This window comes from Gorilla gorilla, chromosome 1, assembly GCF_029281585.2.
Source record: "Gorilla gorilla gorilla isolate KB3781 chromosome 1, NHGRI_mGorGor1-v2.1_pri, whole genome shotgun sequence".
In the NCBI taxonomy this organism is placed as follows: domain Eukaryota; kingdom Metazoa; phylum Chordata; class Mammalia; order Primates; family Hominidae; genus Gorilla; species Gorilla gorilla.
In genome coordinates, this window is record NC_073224.2 from 218,973,226 (window position 1) to 218,993,575 (window position 20,350).

Here is a 20,350-nt window from a genome sequence, read left to right on the forward strand (position 1 = left end):
TTCAACAAGAACACCACAATTGACAGTATCAGAGATACAGGAGTACTTGTGTACAGCCAAAAATTATATCATCTTTTGACACATGTTATGCTATTGTTGTATAAATAAATTTATACAACAATTACTTATATAGTGTATACATAAAAACTGTATTGTTTTTATTCTGTCTTATTACTTTACTACTAGTTACATTTTACCTCAGTTTGAGAGGGTGTTCTCAGCTTGGTATTGAATGTACCACCTGTAGAGTTCAAGACCAGCCTGGGCAACATATGGAGACCTTTCGTCCCTGCAAGAAAATAAAAAATTAGCCAAGCATGGTGGTGTGTGCCTGTAGTCCCAGCTACTCTGGGGACTGAGATGGGAGGATTGCTTGAGCCTTTGAGATTGAGGCCGCACTGAGCCATGTTCACACCACTGCTCTCCAGCCTGGGTGACAGAGTAAGACCCTGTCAAAAAAACAAAACAAAACACAACAAAAACACCTGTAGCAATCATTCTAGAGGCATTGCTTGATGTCACAGATATGAAATATCCAGTTGGGCCAGCAAAGCAGAGTGGTTCTTCATGATCAGAACATAAGGGATCTGTGTGGTGGAAGTAGTGATTCTGCTGTTTCTTTGTTTGTAACTTGTTCCCTTATGTTTTTGGCCCAGTTCAGCCACCCTCTGTAACTCTTCCTTCAACTCTCCTACCTGAGACCCTTCTGGATCTGTCTCTTCTTTCCAGCTATCCAACCATTCATTTATTCACCCATCTGTTCAATACCCATTTCTTTTCACTCCATTTCACAGACTGTCATTATCTTACACCTCAGCTATTACAACTCTGCTTTCAGACTTCTCTGGAAAAGTAAAGTGCACATTTTCCAGAAAATTCTTTCAGAGAAAATATTGCTGCTGGATGCCAGATATCTGTCTAAGACCTGTAGAAATAGTCATTTCAAGGGTACAAGATCCAGGCTCCCAGATTAGCCTTGAAACTATCATTATTTCATCCTAGCTTTGCTTTAATATTATTTTTTAATCTTTTTGCAAATCTCCCACACCTGTTTGATGAGTGTTAATTCCTGCATTGTTTGCTTGATGCTGTCTTCAACCTAGACCACATTAAGGAACCTGCTCAATTCAGTTAGCTGGGTGTGGTGCCTGGCACCTGTAATCCCAGCTACTCAGTAGGCTGAGGCAGGAGAATTGCTTGAACCCAGGAGGCAGAGGTTGCAGTCAGCTGCGATCACACCAGTGCACTCCAGCCTGGGCAACAGTGAGACTCCACCTCAAAAAAAAAAAAAGTATTTTTTTCAATTTTTCAGTATGACTCTATTCACAAGGTTTTCTATTCTTATAATTCTTCGAACCCTTAAACATATAATTATGTCAATTTAAAATACTCGTAGTACTTTATGCATATTGATATGTATACATTTTACCTCTCCAACTTCTTTTACATCTCCAGGATTAGTAAAGCTTTTATTTTTCTGTTATCCCCGAGAGCTTTTATTAAATGTTTATTTACTCATTTCCGCAAATGTATAGATTTGTGTTGCTGTTTTTGTTGGGTTTTTGTTTTGTCTTGTTTTTTAGGGATCTGATAGTAACAAATCAGGTATATTTAAAATCACCACCCTGGTAAGAAAAAATTGTAGTTTTTTTTTTTTTTCTTTTCTTTTTTTCTGAGACAGGGTCTTGCTCTGTCACCCAGACTAGAGTGAAGTGGCATAAACATGGCTCACTGCAGAGTTGACCTCCTGGTCTCAAGCAGTCTTCCCACCTCAGCCACCTGAGTAGCTGGAACCACAGATGTGTGCCACCACACCAAGCTAACTTTTTGTAGAGATAGAGTCTCACCATATTGCCCAGCTGGTCTTTAACTCCTGGCCTCAAGCAGTCCTCCTGCCTTGGCCTTCCAAAGTGCTGGGGTTACAGGCATGAGCTACCATGCCTGGCCTGTTGATTTTAATAATAGTAGCTATCATTGATTAAATGCTTGCTATTTATCAGACACTGTGGTCAATTCTTTAACCCTCACAACAACTCTGTTATCCTTACTTTACAGAAGAGGAGAATGACGCATGGAGGAGATGATACTTGCTGAAGATTATATAGTTAATAAGTGGTAGAATCAGAATTCAAATTTCAACTCTACAATTTATACTCATAGCCACGTCTTTATAATATTGCCTCTCAAATTAAGCTACATATCCTGTAAATAAATCTTAGACTTCAGCATTCAAAAGTTAAAATCATTTAAAATAGTTCTTACTAAAATAAGATATTTTTATATGAAAGATGAATATATACATAAAGCTACAGCTGGATAAACAGGTAGATGATAATAAGGGATACAAAGTCAAATGTGCTCACCCTGAATAATTAGTAAGGGACAGCAAAAAGCACAGAATGTATCTTTCCCAGTTCATTAGTTAATACCTCTCTCCAAGTTTCTGCCAATTCCACAATTCATGCATGTAACCTAGGAATCACCTTAATACTAATGCAGTGTTTAAGAAATAAAAGTAGGCTGGCTGCTGTGGCTTACACGTATAATCCCAGCACTTTGCAAGGCTGAGGTGAGAAGATCACTTGAGGCCCAGAGTTCATGACCAGCCTTGGCAACAGAGAGACCCTTTCTCTACAAAAAATTTAAACATTAGCCAGGCGTGGTGGCACATGCCTGTAGTCGCAGATACTCAGGAATCTGGGACAGAAAGATTGCTGGAGCCCAGGAGTTCGAGGCTGCAGTGAGGTATGATGGTGTCACCACACTCCAACTTGGGCAGCATAGCAAGACCCTGTTGCTAAGACGTATAGAAATAAAAATAGAAGTCATTATTTATGTGATAGCATTCAATGAGATGATCAATAGCATCCAAAAACTATTAGGGCTTTTGTAACATAATACCGTTATTAATAGTTGTCATTCATTCAACAGGTATTTATTGAGTCCCAGACTGTCATAATTTATATTAGTTTTTAACAGAATTCAAATAAGATTTGAGTGATATTTGAAATATTTAAATCAGTATACCTGATCATGTAGGGAAAACCTCCCTTTGACATGATATTATACACTGATGTTCCATAAATTGTATAAATCATGAATAACCCCTAAAACGTGGCTTTTCTATATATCTTACAAATGAGTTTTACTCTAATTTTAAAGCCATACCAAGGTGTAAAACAGTACGTATAGTATAAATAAAGGAGAAACCTGTATGCACATTCACATGTATAATGCAGACATATATGTGCTTGCATATACACCAGTATTTTCTGAGGATAAGTAGGAAATACTTAATAATGATTTTCTCTGGGGAGAGAGACCTAGGAGCAAGATGGGAAAGACAAGACTTTTTCAGTTTTTCCTCGTTTGTTGTGAAATCTTTTTGTTCATATGAATTACTTTTGTCATAATTAAAGCCAGAAGCAAGTTAAATTATAAATTTTGCAGTAATATGTGTCTTAGGTCTCATTCAAATAATAATTTTCGGGTGGGTGAGGTGGTTCACACCTGTAATCCCAGCACTTTGGGAGGCCAAGGTGGGCAGATCACCTGAGGTCAGGAGTTCGAGACTAGCCTGGCCAACATGGTGAAACCCCATCTCTACTAAAAATATAGAAGTTAGCCAGGTGTGGTAGTGCACGTAGTTCCAGCTATGCGGGAGACTAAGGCAGGAGAATTGCTTGAACTGGGGAGGCTGAGTTAGCAGTAAGCCGACATCGTGCCACTGCATGCACTCCAGCCTGGGCGACCAGAGTGAGACTCCATCTCAAAAAACAAAACAAAAAGAACAATTCTCTCATGATTTATCTGATATATGTGAAACATAGATTGTCAAATTTCGAAAGGTACCTACCAGTCTGTTTTGAATGATTTCTAATATTCCTCAAGATTTGCAGTGCCTCACTTCTTATTAATATCAGTTATTCTTCAGTAATATAAATGCGGAGAACGGAAATATTTCTTAAGAATTTATTTTTTGTATTTCTGATACCATTTGTATCATGATGTTTTCATTAGAGTGCAGAAGAATTCCAGTTTTTTTGGGTATAAGATTTAGTATTATTCAATTCAACAAACATATCAGCAGATAAAGTTGGAATAAATAGATGCTGACAGTTCTTTCTTTAAATTTCAATAACAGACTCTAGATCTTCTCTAAAATGTCATGTTAAAATGAGTTATAAATTAGAATACCCTTTTGACTGCCTATTCTCCATATTTTGGGACACATTAGAGAAGATATTCAAACTGGAAACTGTCATGGAAAACCAAGAAATATGAATGACTTAACCATAAGTTTTTATGATGTGCCAAAAGAGATGTGATAAATCCATGCTTCACTATTTTTGGTACAAAATCCAGAATTAAATTGGTTAATAGATTGATTTCATTTGTTCTGGCAATGCTAATTTATATCTACCATGTGACAGGCCCTTTTCTGACCTCTAGCACCACAGAGATGAATGAGGCAAAGTCTTTTTCCACTGAGAACTTGATAATTTTGTAGAGAGACAGATATATATATATATATATATTGGGATGGGTAAGGTGAAGAGAGGAGGGAGGAAGTGATGGTCCCTGTTAGAGTGTATTTTTTATTATTCATAGTAGCTCCCACATATTAAGGTTAAAGCAAATTTCTCTGTGCTTTGCAGTCTGGTAATGTAGATTCACTGATGGTCAGATGGAAAGTAGATTTTTTTTTTCCATCTAGGTTTACATATTCGAGGCAGTGAGCTGTAGCATTTTATTTGGAGATGAAAAGTGTTGAGTAGGTGTAAAGGTAACTGTGTATTATAGTCTCTTTCCTAATTAAATTACATATTTGTGCTGTAGTGATTGACTTTTTTGCATCTGTACTAGATTTACCTTGAATTAAATTGCAGTCTTTTTTGATGATGGTAGAAAGTGGTTCAAAAGTGTCTTATTAAAATGCAAAAGTGCCTAAAACACAGAGCAGTAAAAACAGAGGCCTAGAAGATATGCCAGTGGTCTCATTGGAGTCATCTTTGTTCTCAGTGTCGACAATTGCTTAATGGACTGTCCTCCACTGAACTTTTTGGAGCAAACCTACTTAGTGTCACTTTGCCATTTTATTTTTTTAATGACATACTGTGCTGTTGGGGCAACAAACTGCACATCCTGTCCTGCTACAAAAGCAAAAGACAACTTTAACCAAGATAAAAATGAAGCTGGAATTAAGGCAAGAAAGTGCAGGATAAGGCAGACTTGAGAGATAGGGTATTGAGTTGGGAAGGGTTTTGAAGTTAGATCTGTGTTTCAGTTCTAGCCCCAACCTTTACTCTCTGTAAAGGGGAAACTTATAATCTCTCTGTTCTTCAGTTTCCTCATCTCTGAAATGGGAGTACTGTAATACTACCTACACAAAGAGATTTAACCAGTATTGTTGTTCTAGAGAGACATTAACCTTGGGTTTAATTTTGATTGCAGGTCATTTATTCATTAACAGATTTGCCAGGCACTGTATTGGTTGCTGGGTAGATTGAAGAGACCAACAAAATATAATCCTTATCCTCAAAGAACTCAAACCCTAATAATTATTCTTAGCTTGTATCCAAGTCTTTGATTGTGTAGAGTAGCAAGGGTGCACACTAAGTGGGTTGGTAAAAATGTTGAAACTGTAGAGCAGTAAATGGGCCTGATGTTGACCAAAAGGTAAAAGCCAGATTTCTAACTTTGCTGTGTATCAGAAACCAGAGAAGCACATGTTCTTAAAGAGGTAGACCTTGAATGCTGGACGTGGTGGCTCATGCCTGTAATCCCAGCACTTTGAGAGGCCCAGGCGGGCGGATTATCTGAGGTTGGGAGTTTGAGACCAGCCTGACCAACATGGAGAAACCCCATCTCTACTAAAAATACAAAATCAACCGGGCGTGGTGGTGCATGCCTGTAATCTCAGCTACTTGGGAGCCTGAGGCGGGAGAATCGCATGAACCCGGGAGGCAGAGGTGGCCGAGATCACGCCATTGTACTCCAGCCTGGGCAACAAGAGCAAAACTCCTTTTCAAAAAAAAAGAGATAGACTTTGAAGCTAGTAGTAGAATCATTCTCATGCAAGTGAATTTTCGTCAAAATTTTTGGATTTAAGTGGCACTTTGATAAGTATTTGAGATACCAAAAATTAGAGTTCAGTCAAGAGAAATTGATGTTTGAAACAAGATAGAGGTCTTCAGATTCTAAGAAGTATGTTCGATATGGAAATAGGAAAAGCAGGACTTGGAGACTGATATGAATATAGGCCTAAGAGAACTTTTCAAAAAGAGTTTGTATCAGACAATACCAATACCAAATGCTGCAAAAATACTTGAGTGTAATGGTGAATTAAAAGGATGTTGAATTTGTGATAATTTTGTCATTTACTACTCTGAGACAAATTCCATCACCTAAGCAGATATAAGCACCAAAGATTTGGAGAAAGAATAGTGAAATCAAGAAAATAAAGATACAGGTATGTCCATGGCAGGGCAGAAGCCTGGGGATGTCAAAATACACACTGGACCTGCTGAAGCATGATGAGAAAAGCAGAAGCAGGTGCACGTTTTCTTCTACTTTCCATGCCACTTTGGAAAAGAGTCCAAACATTTAGCTAAGCGGGGGCTTTTAGGCTGCATACTTAAGTAAGCATTATCTCCTCACCTGGCAATATCAGAAGCTGGAGTATAATGACAAAAAATTGAATTCAACAGTGTTCTTCCAGTTTAGCATATATGGCTGTGGAATCACCAGCTCAGATCTTGGTATAATTTGAGGGTCTGGTATCTAGTCCCTGGTACAGATGTCTCACATTGCAATCCTGTGACATCATCCATGACCTTAAAATCATGGTTTGGAATCCAACAGCTGTTCTTTCGGAATGGTCAAGGACTGAGGTCAGTTTATATAATGAGGCACACTGTTAGTTAAGCTGATACACCGCTTCAACACTGCATTCAGATTAATGGTTTCTATTGAGCCACTTCTTTTCTCTTTGCCTAACCTTGCATCAATAGCACAATTACCTTCGTTACTTTAGTTTTATAATATCCTAATATTACAAGCCCACTACCTTTAAATTCTACATCAGAATTGTATTGGCTTTTCTTGGCTTTTGCTTTTTCATTTACAAATAACAACATATGGAATTGTTCTCTGCACAAAATAGGTATTTGATCAACGGAAAAATTAGAAGATTTTTTTTTCTTTATGCATATGGTATATTTAGGGTTTCATATGCATTAACAATTTTCTTATAAATGTTTACATCACATAATTTGTTCTTAGAATTTTCAAACACACCCAAATATAATTTGTACATAATTTTTATAAACACTTCTATTATATAAAATAATTATTGCTTGTAAATTTGTTTGAGTTCATTGTAGATTCTGGATATTAGCCCTTTGTCAGATGAGTAGGTTGCGAAAATTTTCTCCCATGTTGTAGGTTGCCTGTTCACTCTGATGGTAGTTTCTTTTGCTGTGCAGAAGCTCTTTAGTTTAATTAGATCCCATTTGTCAATTTTGTCTTTTGTTGCCATTGCTTTTGGTGTTTTGGACATGAAGTCCTTGCCCACGCCTATGTCCTGAATGGTAATGCCTAGGTTTTCTTCTAGGGTTTTTATGCTTTTAGGTCTAACGTTTAAATCTTTAATCCATCTTGAATTGATTTTTGTATAAGGTGTAAGGAAGGGATCCAGTTTCAGCTTTCTACATATGGCTAGCCAGTTTTCCCAGCACCATTTATTAAATAGGGAATCCTTTCCCAAAAACAAACAACCCCATCAAAAAGTGGGCGAAGGACATGAACAGACACTTCACAAAAGAAGACATTTATGCAGCCAAAAAACACATGAAAAAATGCTCATCATCACTGGCCATCAGAGAAATGCAAATCAAAACCACTATGAGATATCATCTCACACCAGTTAGAATGGCGATCATTAAAAAGTCAGGAAACAACAGGTGCTGGAGAGGATGTGGAGAAATAGGAACACTTTTACACTGTTGGTGGGACTGTAAACTAGTTCAACCATTGTGGAAGTCAGTGTGGCGATTCCTCAGGGATCTAGAACTAGAAATACCATTTGACCCAGCCATCCCATTACTGGGTATATACCCAAAGGACTATAAATCATGCTGCTATAAAGACACATGCACATGTATGTTTATTGCGGCATTATTCACAATAGCAAAGACTTGGAACCAACCCAAATGTCCAACAATGATAGACTGGATTAAGAAAATGTGGCACATATACACCATGGAATACTATGCAGCCATAAAAAATGATGAGTTCATGTCCTTTGTAGGGACATGGATGAAACTGGAAACCATCATTCTCAGTAAACTATCGCAAGAACAAAAAACCAAACACCGCATATTCTCACTCATAGGTGGGAATTGAACAATGAGATCACATGGACACAGGAAGGGGAATATCACACTCTGGGGACTGTTGTGGGGTGGGGGGAGGGGGGAGGGATAGCATTGGGAGATATACCTAATGCTAGATGACGAGTTAGTGGGTGCAGCACACCAGAATGGCACATGTATACATATGTAACTAACCTGCACAATGTGCACATGTACCCTAAAACTTAAAGTATAATAAAAAAAAAATTAAAAAAAAAAAATAATAATTATTGCTGTTCAAATGAGTCAGTTATGTTGTTTGGAGGAGCAACAGAGAGGCAGACTTACTAAAATATATTTTAGCAGAAAAGGTTTTGAAAATAATATTGGGACTTTAGCTTTCTCTATAAATGGATGGTTCCTGCATTTACTATCAGGAAACCTGGGCCACTGCCATTCTGAAACAGTATTTCTAGAGAGTGACCAAAGAGAGTTGGTGTAAAAATCCTAAAGGCCCAGGACTGAGGTTAATGGGGAAAAAAAACCCAAGCTCTCGGTGGAAGTTTTGGTCAGAATAGGAGATGAAACAGAGTACAGTGAGAATCAGGTAGCTTCTGATCAGTAAGAAAGTCTACCATATATGTTACTGGAATTTTTAAGCCTCTTTCTCTTAGAATTCTCTCAGTTCCTATTACATGGTAGATTAATTGAAGGAAGTCATTCTGACTTCCTGTTCTTGGCAGTAGGAATCACCTTTCTCGCTTAAAAGCAGAGAACAAGCCTAATATATTCTATTATTCTATTCTCTCTTCTATCCAACCACCAGTCATAATGTGATAATAATTTTCAGTTTTAGTTGTTGCCCTTCCTACTTACTTTTGTGCCATAATGATGCCTTATTAATAGGCTATCTCATATCTTTACTAATAAAAAAGAATGTGAATAAAATATATTAAATCAAAGTTTGCTTGAAAATTTACAGGAATTTGTCTACTTGAAATATGTGATTTAAAACATAAATTGCCTATTTTAAAAACTTAGTTAAATGTCACTATCAATTTTATTTGTACAATAAAATATCTCGACCGGACGCAGTGACTCATGCCTGTAATCCCAGCACTTTGGGAGGTCGAGGCGGGCAGATCACTTGAGGTTGGGAGTTTGAGACCAGCCTGACCAACATGGAGAAACCCTGTCTCTACTAAAAATACAAAATTAGCTGGGTGTGGTGGTGTGTGCCTGTAATCCCAGCTACTTGGGAGGCTTAGGCAGGAGAATCACTTGAACCTGGGAGGTGGAGGTTGTAGTGAGCCCAGATTGCGCCATTGCACTCCAGCCTGGGCAACGAGCAAAACTCCGTCTTAAAAAAAAAAAAAAGAATTATCTCCAGAGGGCTAACTGAAGTCATCGCAAGAGAAAATAACATTCTGACTTTGGTGTCTTTAGAAGGATAGCCTACATCATTACAACATTCTGATTTTCTTCTCTATAAAAGGGTCTCTAAAAAATAGTATTGCTTCGTGATTCTCAAAATTCATAGCTAGAGTAAAATAGCTGAGGAGAAACATGCCAGATCATAGGCTTTGTAGACGCTGTGTCTCCCTTCTAATTTACTTTATGATATATATTAAAGGCAAGAGAAAAAAGACTTTTCCTTGCCTTAATTTCAGATTAGTTAAAATGGATATTTTCTTTGATTATTTTTTCTTTTGGTATTGTTTTCAAAGTTAGCATATGTTGATTAGAGAAAATTCAATGTAAACTGATGATGATAAGAAAAATATGGGGTCAGGCTTGGTGGCTCACACCTGTAATCCCATCACTACGGGAGGTCAAGTTGGGTGGATTGGTTGAGCCCAGTACTTCAAGACCAGCCTGAACAATATAACGAAATCATGTCTCTACAATACAAAAATTAGCCAGGTGTGTGGTGGCATGCACCTGTACTTCCAGCTATACGGGAGGCTGAGGTGGGAGGATCACCTGAACCAGGGAAGTTGAAGCTGCAGTCTGCCGTGATTGAGCCACTGTTCTTCAGCCTGGGCGACAAAGTGAGACCCTGTCTAAAAGAAAAGAATAAATAAATGTTGGGTTTTGTCTTGGCAGAAAGGAAATCAAAAGACAATACGTATAAGTTTAACCTGTCTAGGAAAATACCTGTCGGTTAAAAAGAAAACAAAGCATCTAATGAAAGATTGGATAAAGGATGAGAATAGGAAATTCACAGAAAAGAAAGAACAAATAACCAAAAACAAAAAAAGGAAAAAATGCTTAACCTCATTAGTGAGTGTAGAAATAGCACATTTAAGCTATTAGTTTGCCAGATATAAAGTACTTGTGAGAATGGAGAAAATCCAACACACATTTATTTGTGAGAGGAGTATGAGTAACCTTTGTGGAACCAAATCTGACAATGTCTATATTTGGAAATAAAATTACTAGTATAGGCTGGGTGCAGTGGCTCAGACCTATAATCTCAGCTGCTCAGGGGGCTGAGGCAGAGGATTACTTGAGCCCAGGAGTTGAAGACCAGCCTGGGCAACATAGTGAGAACCTGCCTCTTTAAAAAAAAAAAAAAAAAAAAGGTACTAGGAGGATATATTTAAAAGTTTTCGTGGTAAGAAAAATAGCAAAAACGTAAGATTTTTCAAAAGAAATGTTGCATACTAGTATTTGCATAATGACTAGACACTAGGAGGGATTTTAAGTGAAAATAAAGCATGTTGAAGAATAACTCATATAGTTATGACCCTATTTTTCTGTTTAAGATAAACTTGTGGCTGGGTGCTGTGGCTCATGCCTGTAATTCCAGCACTTTGGGAGGCTATGACGGAAGGATTGCTTGATGCCAGGAGTTCGAGACCAGCCTAGGCAACACAGGGAGACCCATCTGTACAAAAAAACAAAAATTAGCAAAGTGTGCTGGTACGTGACTGTGGTCCCAGCTACTCAAGAGGCCAAAGCAGGAGGACTGCTTGAACCCGGTAATTCAAGAGTGTAGTGAGCCATGACTGCGCCAGTGCACTCCAGCCTGAGCCACAGAGAGATACCCTGTCTAAAAAATAAATAATAAACTTGTATATAGGGTTGTGATTATTTGTATGAGCCATGATGGTGTAGAAGACTATATATCAGACACAGAGTACTGAGGCAAGGTTCACCTCAGGCAAGTAGAAATGGCTAGTTGGGAGAGAGGGATATTACCTTTGTTTAAGTGGACACATTTGTCATTAAAAACAAAAAGTAAAAGATAAAAGGCAACAGAAATTAGGAGGAAGAAAAAAGCCCTTGGAATCCCACTACTTAGATGTACAGATTATATATTTACCTTTGTAAATGGAAAAATAACTATATATAATTTTAAAGCCTTGTAAAAACAGTATGTCATAGAAATGTTTTTATGTCAGTAAACATACATTATCGTATTTTGATAGTTGTGTAATAGATATATGGAAATGCTAATGTTTTAGGTACTTCAGAAACCACCCAGAACACTTCAGTATTTCTATTGAGGTATAGTTGATGTAAGGTTAATGTACACATAAAATATTTGATCACTTTTAACAGGAACATGCTCTATATAAACGATAACTATAATTGTATTTATCACCCAAAATTTTTCTTATGCCTGTTTTGTAAATCCCTCCCTCCTGCACTACTACCCTCATCTTCATCGCCAGGGAAGCACTGATCTGTTTTTTGTCACTACAGATTATTTTGCGTTTTAGAAATCTTATGTAAATGAAAGCATAAACTGTTTTTTGTCTGGCTTCTTTCTGAGATAGGGTCTCACTCTGTTACCTAGGTTGGAGTGCAGTGGCACGATCACAGCCCACTGCAGCCTTGACCTCCCAGGTTCAACACATCCTCCTGCCTCAGCCTCCCAAGTAGCTGGGACAACAGGCGTGCACTACAATGTCTGGCTAATTTTTTGCTGTTTGTTTGTTGTTGTTTGTAGAGACCGTTTCGCCATGTTGCCCAGGCTGATCTCAAACTCTGGGCTTAAGCAATCCACCTGCCTTGGGCTCCCAAAGTGATGGGATTAAAGGCATGAACCACCATGCCCAGCCTGACGGGCTTCTTTCATTCAGCATGTTTATATATGTTGTTGAGTATGTAAAGAGCTCATTTTTAAAAATTGCCGAGTATGGATTTGCCACAATTTGTCTGTTTGTTAACCTATTGATAGACATTTTGGCTGTTTCCAGTTTGGGGCTATTACAAATAAAGTTGCTGTGAGCACCTGTGTACAAGTCTTTGTATGGACATAAGCTGTCATTTTTCTTGGGTGAATATGTATATATGAAATGGCAGGGTTATATATAGGTGTGTATTAATTTTTAGGAAATTGTAAGTCATTTTCCAAAGTACATTTGCCATTTTATATTCCCACCAGTAATGTCTGAAAATTTCAGGCTATCTTATTTCTGCTAAATCTCCTTTGTACCACTTCTATAAATACGTTGTGCATACATAATGAGAGTCGATTGAATGGATTCTCTATTTTTTTCAGTTGATCCGGTTGTCTTTTCTTGTTGCTCATACCACACGGTCGTGATAGAGAAGCTTTGTAATAAGTCTTAAAATCCGAGTATTAAGCCCTCCAACTTCATTCTTCTTTTTCAAAGTTGTTTTGGCCATTCTAGGTCCTTTGTTTTTCTAGATTCATTTTATAATCAGTTTTTTTCTATATTTTTTCCTGCAAAAAAAAGACAGTTGAAATTTGATTTGCATTGACACTGTAGACAGAATTGACATCTTGCAATATTGAGTCTTCTGACCCATGAACACGGTATATTTTGCTTTTGTTTTTTTTTGTTTTTGTTTTTGTTTTTTTTTGGGACAGAGTCTCGCTCTATTGCTCAGGCTGGAGTGCAATGGCACGATCTCGGCTCACTGCAACCTCCGCCTCCCGGGTTCACGCCATTCTCCTGCCTCAGCCTCCCGAGTAGCTGGGACTACAGGTGCCCACCACCACGCCCGGGCTAATTTTTTGTATTTTCAGTAGAGATGGGGTTTCACCGTGTTAGCTGGGATGGTCTCGATCTCCTGACCTCGTGATCTGCCTGCCTCGGCCTCCCAGAGGCATTTTTTAAAGTATTCTTTAATTCTCTAAATAATGGTTTGGAGTTTCTAGTGTATAGGTTTTTTGTATCTTTTGTCAAATTTATATCTTTAGATGCTCGTGTACATGGTTTTTTATTTCAATTTTTGTTACTAGTATATGGAAATACAATATGTAATAGATTTTTATATATCAGTTTCATGTCCTGCAACCTTGCTAAGTATACTTCCTAGTCTTGTTAGCTGTTTCATAGAGATTCCTTTGGATTTTTCTATGTGGATAATCATCTTGTTTGAACAAAGACAAATTTACTTCATTTCCAGCTGGATGCACCCTTTATTTATTTTTCTTGACTTACTGCACTAGCTGGAACCTTCAATACAATGTTGAATAGAAGTGGTAAAAGTAAACATTGTCTTGTTCTGATCTCAGGGAGAAATCATTCAATCTTTTACCATTAAGTATGATGTTAACTGTCAGTTTTTTATTATCTAGATGAGGAATTTCGTTTTTATTTCTAGATTGCTGAGAAATTATTTTAGTCAAGAATATAAATTGGATTTTATCAATTGCTTTTCCTACATTTGTTAGTAAATCATATGGTTTTCTTTTTTGTTTATTAACTGCTTATTTGAAAATATTTGACATTTGAATATTAAACCAACCTGCTTCCCTGGGATAAAACTTGGCCATCACATTTTTTTTCTTTTTCTGTATTGTTCAATTTTACTTGCTAAAATTTTATTTAGTGTTTTTTTTTTCAGGGGCGGAGGGTTTGTATTTAAATTTATAAGGGATGTTCACCTGTAGTTTTCTGGTGATTGTCATGTTTAGGTATCTGGGTAACGACGCAGACCTCAAATGATGAGTTAGTGAGTTTTCTCCTTCAATATTCTGGGAGAGTTGGTGTAAAATTGATATTGTTTCTTCCTCAAGTATTTGCAAAGAATCCAAACAGTCTCTAACAGATAAAAAAGACAAGGGAATAGATTCTTCCACAGAGCCTCCAGAGGAGTCACAGACCTGATGATATCTTCTTGCTTTTTGGCCCAGTGACACCATGAAAACAATATGACCCATGATGAGGAGAAAACAAATCGATTGAAACTCACAACTGACATGCCTAGAATTAGCAGACAAAATCATTAGAGGGTTATTAGATACGGTTGCTATAACTGTATTTCACATATTCAAAAAGTAGAGATAAGGGATCGACATAACTGGAAAACACAGAATTGGTAGAACCAGTAAACAGAAAACTAGTAAGGACCTAGGAGCTGGAATAGCACAGTCAGCCAACTTGATTTAATTGACTAAACATTCGAACAGTAGATACACATTCTTTTCAAATACAAATTGAAGATTTACCAAGATAGACCATATTGTGGTTCCAGAAACGAGGCTTAATAACTTTAAAAGGATTCAAGTTGGAAATCAATGAGAAAAATATCTCTGGAAAATCCCCCATATGTTTAGAAACTAACACACTTTTAAATAACGCAGAGGTCAAAGAAGAAATCAGAAATGAAATTATAAAATATTTTGAACCGAATGAAAATGAAAACCCACCCATTTTCTATTTTCTATTGCTGTTGTAATCACCACAAACATAATGGCTTAAACAATACATATTAATTATCTTACAGTTTTGGATGTCAGAAGTCCAAAATGGGTTTCATTTGGGCCAAAAATCAAGGTGTCATCAGGTCTATGACTCCTCTGGAGGCTCTGTGGAAGAATCTATTCCTTTGTCTTTTTTATCTGTTAGAGACTGCTTACATTCTTTGGCTGTGTCCCCTTCCTCCATCTTCAAAGCCAGCAACATAGCATCTTCAAATCTCTCTGTGTTTCTCCTACCTCCCTCTTTTGCTTGTAATGAGCCTTTCGATTACATTGGATCCACTGGGTTAATCCAGGATAATAGTCTCCTCATCACAAGATCCTTTATTATCACATTTGTAAAGTCAGTTTTGCCAGGTAGGGCTACGTATTCACAAGGTTAAAAGCATTAAGACGTTGGCATCTTTGGTGTGGTCCATTATTCTGCCTACCACACTGCTAAAGCAGTACATAGATGGAAATTTACATCACTAACTGCAACTGTTAGAAAAGAAAAAAAAAAAAAAAGGCAGGACGTGGTGGCTCATGCCTGTAATCCCAGCACTTTGGGAGGCCGAGGCGGGCAGATCACGAGGTCAGGAGATTGAGACCATCCTGGCTAACACGGTGAAACCCCGTCTCTACTAAAAATACAAAAAAATTATCCAGGCGTGGCGGCGTGCGCCTGTAGTCCCAGCTGCTGAGGAGGCTGAAGCAGGAGAATGGCGTGAACCCGGGAGGCAGAGCTTGCAGTGAGCTGAGATCGCACCACTGCACTCCAGGCTGGGTGACAGAGCAAGACTCCGTCTCAAAAAAAAAAAAAAAAAAAATTCTAATTATTGACCTCAACTTTCATCTTAAGAAATTATTAAAAGAAGAACAAACACAGAAAAAGTAGAAGGAAGGAAATAATACAGATAGGAAACAAATGTAACAAATAACAAGAAAACAGGGAAAAAATTTATAAAACCAAAAGGTGGTTATTGAGGATATAAATAAAATTACTAAACCTGGATTTGACTTTTACTTTGATATTTAACCTGAAAGCTAGAAGTAAAACAATTTAAATTGTGTTATAGATATCTGGCTTCGTTATTTTTAGAGACAGGTTCTTGCTCTGTCACACAGGGTGGGGTACAGTAATACGATCATATAACCATCAACCCTTGGGCTCAAGCAATCCTCCTGCCTCAGCCTCCTAAGCAGCTAGGACTAAAGACACAAGCCACCACACCCAGCTAATTAAAAAAATTTTTTTTGTAGAGATGGTGTCTCACTATGTTGCTCAGGCTAGTCTTGGAACTCCTGGCCTCAAGTAATTCACCCACCTTGTCCTCCCCAAGTGAAATGGCTGTTTTTGATAGAATTTAAGTCTAGTTTCCTCATTTTATTATACTGTTTTGTTTCTAGTGCTAGGACCTCACCAAACTAACTCATGTAATTCAAGCTCTTTGTGAAGTAGTGATAGAGCAGAAAGATTTTGTCATACCATGGGAAGCCTAATTACCAAGTCAACATACATTTCAAATAACAACCTCTGAGAAGATGCGGAAAAACACTAGACCTAACTCTCAAGTGTTTCTTTTGGTTGCCATCTCTCAGTGGCCCATCATTCTTACATATTTCATCACCATTGTTATTCTTTTCAGGTCATTACATCTTCATTGTAAAATTTATCCTCTCACCTGGGTTTCTTCTTTGTGCCACCTTAGTTTCTTAGATAAATCATCACATTTTCCTAGATTCCCATGAAGATCTGTGAAAGGAAAAGAGGTGGTGATTTGGGACAGAATAGGATTCACAGCCTATAGGAACTCTAGAGGGACAAAGTTCTTGCATATTATCTAATCAGAATGATTTAGTGCCAACTTGTAGATCTCAAAACTTGGAAAAAAGTAAAAATTGTCAAAATATATCAAGAATGGATGAGAAGGGATTAAAACCAGGTGATAAGGATGGGAACTCTCACTGAAAGTTCCATTATTAGAATATTCTACTTTGTTTATGCACAACTCTGTGACAATGCACTGGGGCTGTTCCCTGAGCATTAGTGAAGTGTCTATACTTGGAAAGTCTTCGTAGTCTCAGTTTTGTGTCACTTCAGTCTAAGAGACCCAGACTCTGGACACATTAATTTCAAACCTTGGAACTAGGGAGTTTATGTTGTATTCCAAAAGCATGTGGAGCTACAAGGGAGACTTTTTTGTAATTCAGAGTCTCTTACCTAGCCGTTATGTGGCCACAAGATCTTCAGCTAATCTGCACAATTCAGGCGCTTCAGGCCAACCCAGAAAATTATCTCCACAAATGTAGAAAATAAAACAGCTTTATTAATTTTTTAAAAATTTTATCTTGAGACCAAGTCTCACTCTTTCACCCAGGCTAGAGTGCAGTGGTGTGATCACAGCTCACTGCAGCCTCAATGTCCCGGGCTTGGGCAATCTTCTTGCCTCAGCCTCCTGAGTAGCTTGGACCACAGGTGCATGACACTACACCTGGCTAATTTTTTAATTATTTTGTAGAGATGGGGTCTCCCTGTGTTGCCCAGGCTGGTCTTGAACTTCTAGGCTCAAGCAGTGCTCCAATCTTGACCTCATGGTGGCATGAGCCACCATACCTGGCCTTATTTTTTTAGAGACAGAGCCTCACTCTGTCATCCAGGCTGGAGTGCAGTATATTTTATTTTTATTTTATTTTTTTAAGTGACAGAGTCTAGCTATCTATATTTATATTTATATAAGGGGTAGAGGAAGTGTTTGCAATTAACCACAAGTGTTCTTTAGCTAAAGATCTAAGAAAAGGGAGAGAGAAAGGAAATAAAAGGAAAATAAAGATCTCTTTATTATACCAAGGAAATAGAAAAAATGTTAAACTCTTACAACTTACTTGGATGACTACCTGATTAATAAATAAGTTAGTAAAGAGAAGCAATATCAAGTTTATCTAAAAATTGCTGTCAGATCTATATTGTTGCATAGCTAATAGTAGGATACTCTGGGATTAAAGATTTACCTGTCTTATGTAGTTAGCGCTTTTACATTCTTTTTTTTTTTTTTTGAGGCAGGGTCTCAGTCTGTTACCCACGCTAGAGTACAGTGGCACGGTCATCGCTCCCTGCAACTCCAACTCCTGGGCTCAAGTGATCCACCTACTTTAGCCTCCTGAGAAGCTGGGATGACAAGCTTGTACCCCGTGCCTGGCTAATTTTTTAATTTTTTGTAGAGGTCTCACTTTGTTGCCTAGGCTGGTCTTGAACTCCTGGCCTCAAGCAGTCTTCCCTCCTCAGCCTCCAAAAGTGTTGGGATTACAGGCATGAGCCACCGCTCTCAACCTCTTTTACATTCTTTTAACCTACGTGGAATGATGCTATTTTTGGTTTTTCATTTTTTCGGGTATAAAATGAGTACTCTCTATGAACTCCGTAAGTTCTCCAGATCCTCTGGAGATCAGAATCATACACAAAATTGTAATCTGCCCAGTAAAATTAACTGTTTTAAGAATGTGTTCCAATAGTATTTTTATAAAGAGCAATCTATCCTAAAATCTATAACAAGACTAAAGTGGATTAGTCATACAGGATAAAACAGAATTTGAAATAGTGAATGAAAATCAACTTTAAAAGTTTTACTTTTTTATTTCTCCCAATTTAAAATTATCATTACAAGCATTGAAGAACAAAGAGAAACCACTTATTGTTCAAGTATGTAGCCTGCATATTAGTGTTAAACTTTTCTTTGTTTCCTTCCAGTTTTTACATAAATATTTTACATGGTTATAAATGAAGTGTAGGTATAATTTTGTATTTTTTACCCTTTTCTGTTTTTTAACCTTAACCTACTCTCTAAAAATCCCATTTAGTCTCATTAGCCTGAATCCAAATCCTTGCTACTAGAAGTGGCTCATAAAAATCTGTGCTGTGATTTGCCTGTTGACGGTAGATGTGAAACTTGACCAGTTTAATTTTATCCTTATGTGGATTTTCTAAAGATAATCAAGGTTTTTTGTTTTGTTTTGTTTTTGTTTTTGTTTTTTTGAGTCGGAGTCTCACACTGTCGCCCAGGCTGAGTGCAGTGGCATAATCTTGGCTCACTGCAACCTCCACCTCCCAGGTTCAAGTGATTCTCCTACCTCAGCCTCCTGAGTAGCTGGGATTACGGAGGCCTGCCACCACGCCTGGCTAATTTTTGTATTTTTAGTAGAGATGGGATTTCACTATGTTGGCCAGGCTGGTCTTGAACTCCTGACCTCATGATCTGCCCACCTTGGCATCCCAAAGTGCTGGGATTCCAGGCGGGAGCCACCATGCCCAGCCAAGAAGGTTTTTTTAGTTCCTATTTACTTTTGAATAAAATGTCTTAATTTTTAGAATCATGTCCATTTAGCTCTTTTATAGTTCTTCACTGCCTATTCATCTTTTTAGAATCTTTTTTAATTTTGATTGTCTCCCTATTAATTGATTGCTTTCAAATTATCCTGCTACGTAGCACTAATTACTAGCTTTTAACCACTTAATCAAAATTTAGCAGATTGGGTCAAGTGTGGCAGTGGCTCACTCCTGTAATCCCAGCACTTTGGGAGGCCAAGTCAGGAGGATCACTTGAGCCCAGGAGTTCCAGACTAGCCTGGACAACATGGTAAGAGACCATCTCTACAAAACATTAAAAAAATTAGCCGGGCATGGTTGCGGGTACCTGTGGTCCCAGCTACTGGGGAGGCTGAGGTGGGAGAATCACTTGGGCCCAGGAGTCTGGGGCTACAGTGAGCCAAGTTCATGCCACTGTACTCCAGCCTGGGCAACAAAGGAAGACCATGTCTCCAAAAAAAAAAAAAAAAAAAAATTAGCAGATTGAATATATAAGAATTTTAACAGAGTTAATTTGTTGTTAGGACAGTCCCAAAGACCAAAACTATAAAGCATAAATTCTTGTTTGAAGTTTTGTGGGGGAAAAAAACAAAAACAAACAAACAAAAAAAACAGTATAAAACTAAATAGGTGATGTGCCTATAATTATGCTTTTTAAATCTCGGAAATAAAGTAACCCAAAATGTTTACAGTGTCTCAAAAGATAACACATAGGTTTTTTTTTTTTAACTTTATATCTGTCTATACTTTATAAGTGCTCTTCAATGGGTGTATCTTTTTATGATTAGAATAAATAAATAATCTAGATAAAGGGAGATTATGCCAGTGATAGCAGTAACGTTTGTCATTCTTGTACTTACTGTGTAACATTTCTGAGTCAGGATTTTAGACTAAAAACCATGACTTAACTATTAGCAGTTTCTTTAAGAGCTGATATTTCTGCAAAGAAAAAGAGAGTGCATGTTCTAG

At 37.6% G+C, this 20,350-nt stretch overlaps 1 protein-coding gene and 1 long non-coding RNA gene across 46 annotated transcripts in view; one reads left to right on the forward strand and one right to left on the reverse strand.

Annotated features, from left to right (window-relative positions):
- EIF4G3 (eukaryotic translation initiation factor 4 gamma 3) overlaps nucleotides 1-20,350 on the forward strand; it is a 365,343-nt gene that overhangs the window by 246,356 nt on the left and 98,637 nt on the right. The window lies entirely within an intron of this gene.
- LOC134757775 (uncharacterized) overlaps nucleotides 1-20,350 on the reverse strand; it is a 39,773-nt gene that overhangs the window by 13,514 nt on the left and 5,909 nt on the right. For 8 of the 12 annotated variants that reach the window (XR_010132231.1, XR_010132236.1, XR_010132230.1 and 5 more), the window contains exons 3-7: nucleotides 20,242-20,320; nucleotides 16,704-16,774; nucleotides 12,828-13,053; nucleotides 10,338-10,417; nucleotides 198-289 (exon numbers count right to left, since the gene is read on the reverse strand). This is a non-coding gene — a long non-coding RNA (uncharacterized lncRNA). Of the gene's footprint in view, nucleotides 1-197; nucleotides 290-10,295; nucleotides 10,418-12,827; nucleotides 13,054-14,223; nucleotides 14,381-15,198; nucleotides 15,520-16,703; nucleotides 16,775-20,241; nucleotides 20,321-20,350 lie in introns of all 12 variants that reach the window. The other 4 variants (XR_010132247.1, XR_010132244.1, XR_010132248.1 and 1 more) reach the window with 4 other exon arrangements.